Source organism: Molossus molossus, unplaced genomic scaffold, assembly GCF_014108415.1.
Source record: "Molossus molossus isolate mMolMol1 unplaced genomic scaffold, mMolMol1.p scaffold_m16_p_16, whole genome shotgun sequence".
NCBI classification, from domain to species: domain Eukaryota; kingdom Metazoa; phylum Chordata; class Mammalia; order Chiroptera; family Molossidae; genus Molossus; species Molossus molossus.
Window position 1 is genome coordinate 62834470 of NW_023425351.1, and position 14617 is coordinate 62849086.

Consider the following 14617-nt stretch of genomic DNA (forward strand, 5'->3'; position numbering starts at 1 on the left):
TAGTGGGTCTCTATTGGACCGCAGGCCATCGCTCTAACCGCTGAGCAAAATCAGCCAGGGCAGTACCATCTTATTTTAGGCTTTAGTTTTTCTATGCTTTGCTCTATTGTGATAATAGTGTACTAATTAAGAAGCCAAACAAACACAGACTACCTAGGATTGATTCTTGACATAGCACTTAGATCTTTATAATCCTGTCCTAGTTATATAAGGTCTCCGTGTCTTAGTTTTCATATCTGCAATGAAGAAAACAAGTTACTTCAAAGGGCAAATGTGTGTGTGTACGTTATGTGCCTTGCCTGGCATACAGCAAGCGCTAAACAGTTAATATTATAATCTTTTAATTGATCTTCCAAACTTCAGGGTTTTTTTTTTTTTTTTTTTTACTATAATCCACCCTAAATACTACCTCATCATCAGATCCCTGTTCTAAAAGTTGTAACTTCTAAACCTAAAATTGAGGGTCAGTCAAAACAACTATGCTCTCTTGAATGGAGAGCAGCCAGGTCAACCAACTCCAGGGAACAACATTCATTGCCACACATCAGAATCTCCCTATCCATGGCATGCCCTGTGATATTTACTCAACTGTATACTTTTCATTTTTATGTTGTGTTATGCTTCAAGTTTTAAAAAAATCTCCCAGCCCTGGCCTGTTTGGCTTAGTGGTTAGAGCATAGGCCCGCGGACCAGAGAGTCAAAGGTTCGATTTTGGTCAAGGGCATGTAATAGGTTGCAGTTCATCCCCGGCCCTGGTCAGAGTCATAGGGGAGACAACCAATCAATGTATTTCTCTCACATCTATGTTCCTCTCTCTTTCCCCCTTCATCCGTTCCACACTCTCCAAAAAAAAAAAATTAATGGAAAAATATCCTCAGGTGAAGATTAACAACAACAAAAAAAAGTTTAGAATGTCTTCCCAGATTTTGAAATAAATATACAATTAGCCCAGGTGGTGTGGCTCAGTGGTTGAGCATTGACCCATGCACCAAGAGGTCGCTGGTTCAATTCCCAGTCAGGGCACATGCCCAGGCTGTGGGCCAAATCCCCAGTGGGGGGCATGCAGGAGGCAGCCAATCGATGTTCTCTCATTGATGTTTCTATTTCTTTCTCCCTCTCTAACATTAAAATAAAAACATTTTTTAATACAATTAAAAAAAAAACCCACAGTACCTTCTACAGATTACAGTATGTTTTACTTTACCTAGTAACATAAAGAATAAAATGTATACATAAATACAACCAAAAAGTAACATATAATCATCACCAAACTCCTTACTACTCATCCTTAACTGAGTCTTCAGTGTAAGAAACAACCCTAAACTTAATAAATCAAAGAGCCCCAGACCGGTGAAAGCACAGAAATAGACAATGGCTAGTCTAACTCTGGAGGAAAAAGAAATCAGAGGGGGCCTCCAAACTCATAAGGTCAGTAGGACATAAGTCAGGGGGAAAATCCTTAAGTATAGTTGAGTGAGATCATATTCAAAATGTAGAATGTGTTTAATAAGTAGGTGACTATAAGTACCTTTCAGAACTTAAAGATAAGGTCAGCCACTGAGATTAGATGAAAAAAAAAAAATCTAAGTCAATGAATATGAATAAATTTAACAATCTTTAAAAGTAACTGACCCTAGTCCTGGCTGGTTTGGCTCAACAGTTAAGAGTCAGCCCATGGACCAGAGAGTCCCAGGTTCAGTTTCCACTAAGGGCATGTACCTTGGTTGCAGTTTGTCCCAGCCCCAGCTGGGGTCGTGTGGGTGGCAACCAGTCAATATGTCTCTTTCACATGGATGTTTCTCTCTCCCCCTGCCCCCATCTGAAGATAAATGCCAAAAAAAAGTCTTCAAGTGAGGATTAAATAATAATAATAATAAAAATAAAAGTAACCCACCCTAAGAAATGCTCTGTCAATGACTGTGGTTGAGGAAGCTAAGAAATATAATTAGACCTAAATACAATCAGGGCGTTAAATTTCTGAAATACATGATGGATAAAAAGAGCAAGCTATAATTTTTATTTTTTTAAAGAGAGAGAGAGAAACATTGATGTGAGAGAGACATAGTGACTAGTTGCCAATCCCAACCAGGGCTGGGACGAACCGAAACCAGGGTACATGCCCTTGACTGGAATCGAATCCTCGATTCTTTGGTCTAAGGGCCAAAGCTCCAACCGCTGAACCAAACTGGCCAGGACAAGCAAGCTATAATTTAATCAAATGTACTGACTGTAACATTCTCCATTTAGAAAATAGTCCAATCACAGAGGTATGTTTCGTATTTGGTACTGGTGGGATTTGTCAACATGAATACAATGCCCCTCAGGATTATTCTTTTTTAAATCCAATCCCATGCTCACTAAATAACACTCTGATTATAATTTGGTCCACAGGGGATTTATAGAAGAGATGACTACTATGTCTCAAAAATATGCCCTGGCTGGTTTGGCTCAGCAGTTAGAGCGTCGGCCTGCGGTCCAGGGAGACCTGGGTTCGGTTCCTGCTAAGGGCGCGTACCTTGGTTGCAGTTTGTCCCCGGCCCTGATTGGGTCATGTGGGTGGCGACCACTCGATGTGTCCCTTTCACGTCAATGTTTCTCTCTCTCTCTCTTCCACTCTATCTGAACAAAATATCGAAAAATGTCCTCGGGTGAGGATTAAAAAAAAAAAAAATACTATGTCTACTGGAAATCCAGGCCAATCCAGGCCTGGAAAAAAGTCCTTTCTACCCTACAATATCCAGCTAGCTAGCTCAGTGCTAATTGCTCAACCACCATATGCCAACGATATGACATTTATGGCAAATAGACTCTTTATACGTACTGCTTTTAGGTCTCCTTTGCTAGACTAAGTTATGTTAGAGTGAGGACAATCAACAACACATATGTACATAGGGTGGAAAATAGAGAGACCAGTCAAGAATCTATTTTAATAATCCAGGCAATAATGTCTTGAATCAGCATGGCAACAATGGAGAGGAGCTGAGAAGTGGTCAGATTCTGAACACATTGTGAAAGCAAGCCAACAAAATTTGCTAATATAGCACAGCTGGTGTCGCTCAGTGATTGAGCGTCGACCCATGCACCAAAAGATCTGGTTCGATTCCTAGTCAGGGCACATGCCCAGGTTGTGGGCCGAATCCCCAGTAAGGGGCATGAAGGAGGCGGCCAATCGATGTTCTCTTTCATCGATGTTTTTCTCTCTCTCTCCCTCTAAAATCAATAAAAGAAAAAAATTATTTTTTTAAAAAATTGCTAAAATAAAATAATCTCCTCACATGAATGATCACATTTAATTCTCACTGCCCATGTGTAGAAACCTGATTACTGGTAAGTTGAGAATCAAAACTGTTTTAAGCACCTATGTTATTTAGCCAGTACTCAATACATTATTACAGTCACAGGATCTAGCATTGTCCTGAAGAGAATAAACATTCAATAAACATCTACTGAAATAATTAGCTTTTTATAACATAGGTTAATAAAGTGACCTGAGTTCAGTGCAGAAGTGTCTGGCCTCCCCAGATCTCTACCCACTTCTGCACGTGATAGAGAAACAGATCCTGAAAGTCAGGAAATAGTTTTTACAATTCAGAATCTCAATTTCAGAGACCAAACAGGACTCCTCCACTGCCCTCAGTCGAGGAGCAGCTAGATGGGGCACCCACAACAGAAACTGACAACTCATTTAGAGTGATCACCTGCCCAACTCCGCGCTGACCCCCGCCCCCTCCCCCTCCCCCCGGCTGTCATTCAGACTTCCAGTTTCTAACCCTCTCTCGGGTCCTGTTTTTCCAATCCCAAGCCTACCACTCCCTTCAACAGAACCAGACTTCCTGCTGTCTCAGCTTTATAGTGTTGCTTCCTCAACTTCCCCAACCGTTTGTCAATGCTGTCCCCTCCACCTGTGCCTCTCGCTCGGGTGGAGAGCAGAGGGGCTCTCTCCCTCGAAGGAGAAGCGAAGACGTCACTGCGCCACCCCCGGGACACCTCCCCTACAGACACTGCTTGTAACTGCAGCACGGCAGCACAGAAAGGGAAAGGTTTGGAATCCGAGAACGCAAGTTCCAGTTTGAGAGCCACCACTGACTGGTTACCTTCTCGGGTCCGTCTCTTCATCTGCAGGATAAACGTTAAAACTGCCCGTGCTCGGGGAGCTGCTATGAGGCTCGAGGGAGGCGGGTGGAAGTGAAATCTTGGTCTCCATCCCTCCACATTATGCAACCTGGTATTTATTCACTGCGCTCTTATTACGGAACCTCTCTGGATCCTAAATGGAGGTCGGGCGACCGGAATTACCACCTCTCTCTCCCCGTGGCCCCGAAACCCTTTGCTGTGCGCGGAGCTAACAGTCAGCACACGTGTCCTGCACTCGGCTGATGCGAACCGCGGGCAGGAGCCTGGGCGAACCGGGCGAGGTGGGGGTGGGGCGGCCCCCCACACCAGGGCTCGCCCCTCGACTGCGCGCGGCTGCGAGGCCCCGGTTTCCTCCGGCTCGGTGCAAGCAGGCAGGAACGACGTCGCCCTTTCCCATGCAGGCCGGTCTCTTCACCGGACCCGCACGCCGTGGGCTCCGACCTTCGGAAGTCTTCCATCTTAGCCGTCCCCGACAACACTCCTCCCAACTGCCCCCACAACTGTCACCCCGCCCGCGCCGCCCGCCCCAGCGCGCCCCGGGCCGCGAGCAGTCCCTCCGGCCGGCCCCAGGGGCCCGCCCCAGGCCGGTACTCACGCCCACGGCGGCCGCGGCGACGGCGGACTGCTCGGCGGCGCGGGCCGAGCGGAGCCGCCTCCGGCCGATCGGCTCCAAGCTGAGGAACTCGCTGGACAGGTCCAGGGAACTCGTGGCCGAAGCGGCGGAGTGGCCGTGCAGCTCCAGGCTGCTGCGGAGGACCACCATGTTTGTCGCGCCGGCCCGGCGCCCGCGGCGGGAGAGGGTCCGAGGGCAGGCGGCGGGCGATCAGGCTCTTCCGCGCTCTGAATTCTGGCGCCACAAGCTCCGCGCCCGCAACATCAGCGCGCGCGCCCGGAATCCCTCCGCCGCCGGGCCCGCCCACGCCGCCACCTACACGGCGGCCTCGAAACTTCGCCGCTCGTCTGCGGGCTCCGCACGACTTCGGGCGCACTGGAGAGCCCGCACGCGCGACGCCGAGGGCCAGAGCGAGCAGCGGCGGCAGAACGCTGACTTATTTTTCTTACATAGTTCCGGTTCGCCGGACGCGGCGGAGGGAGACGGCGGGTAGCGGCGCGCAGTCCTGTTTGGAATTTTGGCGCGAGGATGTCAGAGGGGGAAGGGAGGCTCCCGCCCGCTCTGATTGGCTGGCGGGGCCTGGCGGCGCCTGGCCGGCCCTGCGGACACCTGCCTTCAGTTTCCCGACGCAGGGTTCAGATGCGAAATGTCCAGTCCTTGCCTGGAAGGGTATAGAATGCACTTGGCCTTTGTTGAGTTTGGACTTGAATCCACTCTAACCAAAACAAGTTGAAATGAAAACAGAAGGGGAGTTAAAATCGCTACCGTATCCCACATGTGCCATCTTGAGCAAATTATTCACCCCTCCGGGTCCTAATTTCTCTCATCTTTAAAAGAACTGTACTAATAATACCTGAAGTTCCAAGACATTATTATACTATAAAACTGTGCCTGCACTTATGTTTGTTACCGTTAGGGAATTACAGGGGAAAAAGGCTTAAGATTACAGTACATTAATTACTTGACTACTTTGAAATAGATAACATGCTGAATGATCAGAATGTGAGTGTTGTAGTGAGACAAACAAAAGCTATTTATTGATTTGGATAACTACATTTACTTAATTCGACATTTATTAAATATTTATTGAGTATCTATTATGTGCTGGGCACTATTCTAAGCACTGGGGATGCGGCATTGAACAAAAAGCAAAAATGCTCTCATGGAACTTAAATTCTGGTGGAAGGAGGACAAACGAAATAATAACTTTGTAAAAACCTGGTGTCACAGAGAAATGTAAAGTAGGGAAGGGGAAGGGAAGTGTGCAATTTTAAACAGGGTGATGAGGGAAGGTCTCACCCGGAAGTATTAGCAAAGACCTAGAAGAGATTAGGTGTATCTGGGAGAAGAGAAGTGCAAGCAGAGGAAAGGGAAGGATAGGGAGGACAATAAGATCAAAAAGGAAAGAGCAGCTAGCAGCAGATCCTGCAGGGCTGTGGGCCTCAGCTGTAAGGTTTTTTTTTTTTACCTTTTATTATAAGTTAGATGAAAAGACATCACAGGATTTTGAACAGAAAAGTGACTTTTTTTAAAAGAATCCCTCTGGCTGCTGCATAAAGAAGGCAATATTTGGGACATACTTATACTTAAAAAATTGTTTATCTGCACTTCAATTTTAAAGGGGTCCTGTACTTTTTTTTTTGGTATGTGCCCCTGGCGGGAACCGAATCCAGGATTCTGGTCCTCAAGCCAACGCTCCAACCACTGAGGCAAACCGGCCAGGGCACAGGGTGTCCTGTATTTTTATTTGCCAAATCTGGCAATCTTTGTTAGGAGTTCACTGCAATTATCCAGGCAGGAGATGATGGTGACACGGTGTGAAAGCAGTGGAGATCATGAGAAATGGCCAAATTATGGGTATATTTGGAAGAAAGAGCCAACTGAATTTTATGATTAATTGGATTATGACATTAGAGAAAGGGAGGAGTCAAAGATGATGATGACTCCAATGTTTTGGTTTTTTTTTATTTGTTTGGTTTTTTTTGAGCTCATGGAAAGATGAAGTTACACTTAGGGGAAGGCTATGGCTAAAGCAAGTTCAGAGAGATTATCCAGAATTCCTTTTGATGCACATTTAAATAGAGTTATTGTATATTCTACACTTAAAAGTCTACCTTTTATACCCTGAGCCGGTTTGGCTCAGCGGTTAGAGCATTGGCCTGTGGAGCAAAGAGACCCAGGTTTGGTTCCTGCTAAGGGTACATACTCTCAAAAAGACAAAAAAAAAAAAAAAGGGTTTACCTTTTTAAAGTTTCCAACACCTAAAACTAATGCAAAATAAATATTGAGTGTAAACTGTAATTGAAAAATAAAAATTTAAAAATGCATATAAAAAAAGATTTACCACAGAATTAGTCATAATGTCAAAAACTGAAAATAACTCGAATGTCCCTCAGTGGGGCCTCACTTAAAAAGAATGCTATACAGGCATTAGAAATTATGATGTAACTGTTAATTATATGGAAAGTTTTAATTACATGTGCACAATGCATTGTGAACTGTTAAGAAACTATAAAGAAATAGGATCATACAGTTCCATCTTTGTTAAAATAAATTAATAAGTAAATAAATAAGTAGCCCTGGCCCACTTGGCTCAGAGGTTAGAGCATCAGCCTGAGGACCAAAGGGTCTCAGGTTCGATTCCTGGCAAGGTCATGTACCTGGGTTGCAGGTTCCATCCCTCACCCCGGCTGGGGTTATGTGGGAGGCAACCAGTTGATAACTGGTCTATGTGTCTCTCTCACATCAATGTTTCTCTTTCTCCCCTCCTTTCCCCTTCCACTCTGTCTAAAAATCCATGGAAAAACACCCTCCGGTGAGGATTAACAACAACTATATATATATTTGCACTGCAAAAGTCTAGAAGAAACTACAGCAAAACATGAATGGTTTACTTCTGCATGGTAATATTATGGTTGTGTAGTTTCTTTGTACTTTTCTCAACTTTCGTGATTTTTTTTCATTGAATATATATTAATTTTACAATTAAAAAAAAGCTTTAAAATGGTTGCATACCTGCCCTGGCCAGTTTGGCTCAGCGGTTGGAGCATCAGCCTGCGGTCTGAAGGAACCTGGGTTCGGTTCCCGCTAGGGGTGCGTGCCTCGGTTGCAGTTTGTCCCTGGCCCTGGTTGGGTCGTGCGGGTGTCCCTCTCAGGTCGATGTTTCTTTCTCTCTCTCTCTCTTCCTCTCTCTCCCTCCCACTCTATCTGAACAAAAAGTGGAAAAATGGCCTCGGGTGAGGATAAAAAAATAAAAACTAAAAAAAAATAAATAAATAAAAAGGTTGCGTATCCAATATAAATGGAAGAGGAAAGAACAATATGTAAAGTCACATAGTCTACCCTTCTGACATGTTCACTTTGCTTTATGCATATTAGACCTCAATAAAAATGTATAGAAAGAACTTCCACCCAAAAGGCATATGCATTTGTAATTTTGTTATATATTATCAAATTGACTTCCATGGAAATTATAGCAGTCATTTCAATTCTTTTAAAATAAGCAAAGAAATAGCGCTGGCCAGTTTGCTCAGTGGTTAGAGCGTTGGCCCTCGGACCAAAGAGTCTCGGGTTCAATCCCCAGCTCTGGTTGGCATCGTGTGGGAGGTAACCAATGTGTCTCTCTCACATCGATTTTTCTTTCTCTCCCTCACTCCTGCTCTATCTGAAAATTCAATGGAAAAATGTCCTTAGGTGAGGATTAAAAATTAATAATAATAAGCAAAGAAATAGATATTTCAGAACACCCACAGACAGAGCCAGCCAAAGGGTTGTCCTATTCCCTTATTCTCTCCCACAATATTAAGAGTTAGAGTTACCACACTTGCTTCAGCCTTTGGTTGGTGTAGTGGGTTGATTCATGTACCCCAAAAGGTTGTGTCCAAGTTCTAAACTTCAGTACCTGTACATGTAACCTTATTTGGAAATAGAGTTTTTTCAGGTGTAATTAAAGATCTTGAAATGAGATCAGCCTGGATTTATGGTGGACCCTACATCCAATTACTGGTGTCATAAAAGAGAGTGATTTGACACAGCAGAGACACTCAGAGAAGGTAATGTGAAGATGGCAGAAATTGGAGTGCTACATCCATAAACCAAGGAACACCTAGGATTGCCAGCAGTCGTCAGAAGCTAGGAGGGAGGTATGGAATAGATTCTCCCTAAGAGCCTCCAGAAGGAACCAACCCTGCTGACACCATGATTTCAGACCTTTGGCTTCCTGAATTGAGAGAGAATTAATTTCTGTGTGCTCCCCCTCTCCCCCCACCTAGTTTGTGGTAATTTGTTATAGCAGCCTTAGGAAATTGAAAGAGTTGGTCTGGAATTGGTCCTTGGCAGGTAGTACTTCTTTCCTTTTCTAAAGTCTTTCGCTTTTGCAGATAGACATGACCCGATTTAGAAAAAGAAGGGGTGGTGGAAACTGAGGTTATTTCCCCCCTCCCCCGACTGCTTAAAGAGGGTCAAGTGTTTTTACCTCGAGTGTGACAGAAAAGAGGGCTGAGGTAAGAGCTAATCATAATTCCCTTACCTCATCTGAGATGAGGTCATAGGTAGGCCCCTTTCTGTTTCTGTTTTGGTTTGTTTTTGGTAACAAAGTTAGAAAGTAAATATCAGTTTGCACAGGGATTTCTTTCAGGAATGTTGTAAATCTGACCTTACTGAAATTTTATAGCTAATCTCATTGATTTGCCACGAAAGAGGGAAAATCATTAGTCAGCCCCACCAATACCACAGGATGGACTGGTCCATGCAGAGGGCTCTAGGCCTGTCACCTCCCTCCCACCCCATTCTAAGTAAGATGAGTAATAATAGTATTGTGGCCCCAGTCGGTTTGGCTCAGCAGTCAGAGCATGGGCCAGTGGGACAAAGAATCTCAGGTTCGATTCCAGTCAAGGGCATGTACCTTGGTTGCAGTTTGGTCCCTGGCCCTGTTCGGGGCCATGCGGCAGGCAACCAATTGATGTATCTCTCTCTCTTCCCCTCTCACTCTATCTGAAGATAAAGTGGGAAGATATCCTTGGGTGAGGAATTAAAAAAAAATAGTATTGTGTTCCAGCCCAGCCCAATATCCACCCTCATTGGTGAGGGTACTCCCCTCAGAGTTCCCATAGTACATTGCTGCTTTAGGACTTTCTGTGTTACACTGAAATTATTCTTTTTAGTACAGGAAAGTAGTAATTGGTTAAATGCAAATTAAAATAACGATGGGAGCCCTGGCCGGTTTGGTTCAGTGGTTAGAGCGTCGGCCTGTGGTCCAGAGAGACCCGGGTTCGGTTCCCGCTAAGGGCACGTACCTCGGTTGCAGTTTGTCCCCGGCCCTGGTTGGGTCATGCGGGAGGCAGCCACTCAATGTGTCCCTTTCACGTCGATGTTTCTCTTTCTCTCTCTCTTCCTCTTCCTCCCTCCCATTCTGTCTGAACAAAAAATGAAAAAATGTCCTCGGGAGAGGATAAAATAACGATGGGAATGCCAGTTTTATGCCCATATTTTAAAAATAATAACACTCAACGTAATATTGAGGTAAAGGCTCATTTCTTTTTTCTTTTGGTACGTGTCCCTAGCGGGAACTGAACCTGGGACTCTCGGGTCCGCAGGCCAACACTCCAACCGCTGTGCCAAACCGGCCAGGGAAAAGACTTGTTTCTTAAAAACAATATGTATCAAGAAACCCGGAAAATATCTGGAACCTTTGGCCCAGGAATTCCATCTCTAGAACTCCATCCCAACATCATAATCAGAGTCATGGACCAATATTTATGTGTAAAGATGTTGATTGCATCTTTATTTATAATAGTAGGATCTGAAAACAAAATAATGAACAATAGTTGGGCAACAGTTAAGTGAGCAACAGTATATCCATGTAGCTCTTTATATTAATGTTGACGTATTTGAGTTAATAAAAATTTATTAAAAACTAGTACATGAGAAAAATTCAAGCAGTACAGAACTGTAAAAAATAAAGGAACAAGTCACTCTGTGAGATTGCTATGAGGAAAAAAGTCTTCTCTTTCCACTGGGGTTGCCAAGCCTGGAAAATATGGATATGGGGCTGCCAGTGGCCATCCTCTCTACAGCAAAAATTGAAGCCACCTGTCCTGGCTGGTTTGGCTCAGCGGTTAGAGCGTCGGCTGGTAGACCCAGGGTTGTGGGTTCGATTCTGGTCAAGGGCATGTGCCTGGGTTGCAGGTTTGATTCCCTGGCTCCGGTTGGGGTCGTTGAGTAGGCAGCCAGTCAAGGTGTCTCTCTCGCATTGATGTTTCTCTCTCTCTCTCTCTCTTTCTCTTTTCCTTCCTCTCACTCTAGAAAATCAATGGAAACATATCCTTGGGTGAGGATTAACATACACACACACAAAAAAAGTGAAGCCAAGCATGGAGGAGCAGACTGGCTCAGGAAGAAAGGAGGCCTAAGAGGTGAGTTCTGCTTCTGGTTCCTGGAGACCCTGGTTTCTGCAGCTCACCCTTTGTGAGAGCCACTTCAGTGTCCTTTCTGTTAAATGATCTAATAAACAGTCTTTCTGCCTTGATTTGTACCTAAACGAGTAAAGAGCCATGGCTAATAAAATTAGGCCAGCTGTTTTGTTGGACTCAAATTATATTGTTTGTACTATAATCCAATAATCAATTAATTCTTGAAATGAGTTCCACTTGGCACGAAATGGGCTTTGTTAAACCACTAACGGCCCCTAAATAATCACCTTTCTTCATGGTCACAACCATCCTGGGAATAGTCATCTAGTTCACCAGGGTATAGTCTGAAACATATTTCTTCCTTTTATGAAACTCAATACAGTTAAGTATTTATATTTAGTCTTATGTCATCTCCTCCAGCATATTTTCTAAGATCCATAAGAAAGGCTTTGGGGCTCTGGCCGGTTTGGCTCAGCGGTTGGAGCCTAGGCCTGCGGTCCTGAGAGATTCAGGTTTGGTTCCCGCTAAGGGCACGTACCTCGGTTGCAGTTTGTCCCCGGCCCTGGTCGGTCATGTGGGTAGCAGCCACTCGCTGTGTCCCTTTCATGTCGATGTTTCTCTCTCTCTCTTCCTCTCTCTCCCTCCCACTCTATCTGAACAAAAAATGGAAAAATGTCCTCGGGTGAGGATAAAAAAAAAAAAAAAGAAAGGCTTTGGGGTTATAACCTAAGGGACTTTTAGTATCCTGGGATATAACCCATTTGGGTCTGAATGTTTTTAACCTATTTAAGGCAACTTGGTGCTTTCTACCACTGAATTTATCTTGACTTTAATTTCCTCTTACTGCTATTTTCCTTATCCTTTACAGCTTGAGGATCATTTTTGGTAGAATAAAATAGTTGTTGGCTATTTCAGTTTTCTTTCTGTTGTGTTATCACATAATATTGTATGGTCCCAAGCAATAGAATTATCTTTTTTTTCCCTCCTATCTCTTAATATTGAGCATTAAAAACACCACCCATCTCAACAAAAAATAAAACTTCCTTTTGTTATTAAACCTCAGTGTGTTATGTGCTAGACTTCTTGAATCTCCCCTTTCACATCTGTGGCCCTTTTTTCATACTTTCTTTTAAGTGACCCTTCTCCAAACCCCTGCCCTTTATTTAACATCTTGATTTCATTGGGTATTGACTTCTTTGAGCATATCTCTGATTTCTTCCTTATCCAGATCATTGGCGTTAGTAGGTCTGGTTCTAAACATCTACTCCTCTGAGACCATATCTCTTTTTATAGTCTCTACTATGAAATCATATGTATCTGATCTAGTCTTTTTCAATTGTAAAAGTAATTCCTTCTTATAAGATCAAGTTCAAAGCATAAAGAAAGCTCATTATGGCAGAGACTACTGGCTTTCCTCTACCCCTTCTCTATTGTTTGTCCAGCAACTCCAGACCATTTCCAGTCTGAGTAAACTTCTCTATTATCTGGTATGGTTACCACACCATCTCTCATGAGGTCCAAACCCCTTTCAAATTTGTCTTTTTGTTGTTGTTAATCCTCACCCAAGGATATTTTCCCATTGATTCTTTCTAGATAGAGTGGAAGGGAGGAAGGGAGAGAGGGAGAAACTTTGATGCACATCAACTGGTTGCCTCCCACACAACCCCTACCAGAGCTGGGAATCGAATCTGTATCCCAGGTACATGAACTTGACTGGGAATCAAACCCAAGACCCTTCGGTTTGCAGGTCGACACTCTAACTGCTGAGCCAAATTGGCCAGGGCAAATTTGTCCTTCTTTTTTAAAAAATTTTTATTTATTAATTTGTTTTTGTTACAGATGTTTCTCATTTTTCCCCCATTGACACCCTCCTCCCGTTCCCCCCACCCCATCCCCAGCTTTGTTGTCTATGTTCATTGGTCATGCATACATGCATGTAAGTTCTGTGGTTTATCTTTTCCCCCACAACCCCCCCCCTCCTCTGAGGCTTATCAATTTGTACCCCACCTCTATGTCTCTGGGTTAATTTTGTTCAGCAGTTTGTTTAGTTCATTATATTCTACAAATAAGTGAGATCATGTGATATTTGTCTTTCTCTGCTTGGCTTGTTTCACTTAGCATAATACTCTCCAGGTCCTTCCATGCTATCTCAAAGGATAAGAGATCTTTCTTTTTCACAGCTGCATAGTATTCTGTTGCATACATGTACCACAGCTTTTTAATCCACTCATTTTCTGATGGACACTTGGGTTGTTTCCAGATCTTAGCTATTGTAAATAGTGCTGCTATGAACATAGGGGTACATACATTCTTTCTGATTGGTGTTTCAGGTTTCTTAGGGTATACTCCTAGAAGTGGGATCACTGGGTCAAATGGCAGTTCAATTTTTAACTGTTTGAGGTAACACCATAGTGTTTTCCACAGTGGCTGCACCAGTCTGCATTCCCACCAGAAGTGAACTAGAGTCCCCTTTTCTCCACACCCTCACCAACACTTGTTGTTTGATGAAAATTTGTCCTTCTTGAATACTCTTCCTCAGCCCTAGGTATCATGTAGACTTTCCTTATATCTTATAGTTACTCTTTAACACAGTTAATTCTTGGCATTCAACTTCTTTTAAGCAAGGTAGAGAAATGGTTAGAGGGGGAGATCACCAACCAGCGGAGTGGGGATGCTTTGGGAGTCTGGGAGCCAATAGGAGCAGAAGGCCTTCAGAATGCTTTGAGGAGAATAGAGGGGTTGGGGTGAGGGAAGAAGGGAAAGCTAGGTGAAGGACAGACTGCTCATTGTGTGATCTGCCAGCCACAGGTAACTAACTGTGTGCAGGCCGTGAAGGGCTTGCTGAAGGGGTATATATAGGCAGGCTGCTGCCTGCAGGCCTTCCTGGACTCTGGTTTCTGTGTCAAGAGGGCTGCAAAAGGTTATTGCCAAGCTAAAGCTGCAAGGTTGAGGAAGGACCAATTCTGGGCCTGTGGCTGGGCAGACCCCACTGGATGATCTCGTGACCACAGATCCCAGACTTTTTTTTAAGTGATTTTTTTCCTGGAAAAGTGAATTTTAGTTTTTTTTAAGAACTTTACATTTTATTTTTCAATTACAGTTTATATTCGACATTTTGTATTAGTTTCAGGTGTACAGCATAGTGACTAGACAATCATGTATATACTTTATAAAATGTTCCCTCTATTTCCAGTACCCACCTGGCACTATACATAGTTATTACAATAGACCACATTCCAAACTTTTGTACTATTCCAGAAACAGCAGGAATCTTCTTCCTGTAGCACACTTTAATGAGAAGGCTTAACGTCATGCTCACTTTAAGAGAAATGCTTAGAGGAATTCCGTTATTTATCACAGTCTATATTGAACTGCGTATTCAGAGCTGAGAGGCAATAAAATTGATAACCGATGCAAAAACTTATGCTCAAAGTCTTTAGTATTTATGGGCTTTTAGAAC

The 14617-nt window shown here is 43.7% G+C and overlaps 1 protein-coding gene across 1 annotated transcript in view; it reads left to right on the plus strand.

Moving 5' to 3' along the window:
- Positions 1-11050: 11050 nt before the first annotated feature.
- Positions 11051-14617, plus strand: part of NTAQ1 (N-terminal glutamine amidase 1) — a 42292-nt gene continuing 38725 nt past the window's right edge. Inside the window, exon 1 of the mRNA XM_036264115.1 lies at positions 11051-11160. The gene's annotated coding sequence lies outside the window, so the exon portion shown is untranslated. The remainder of the gene's footprint in view (positions 11161-14617) is intronic.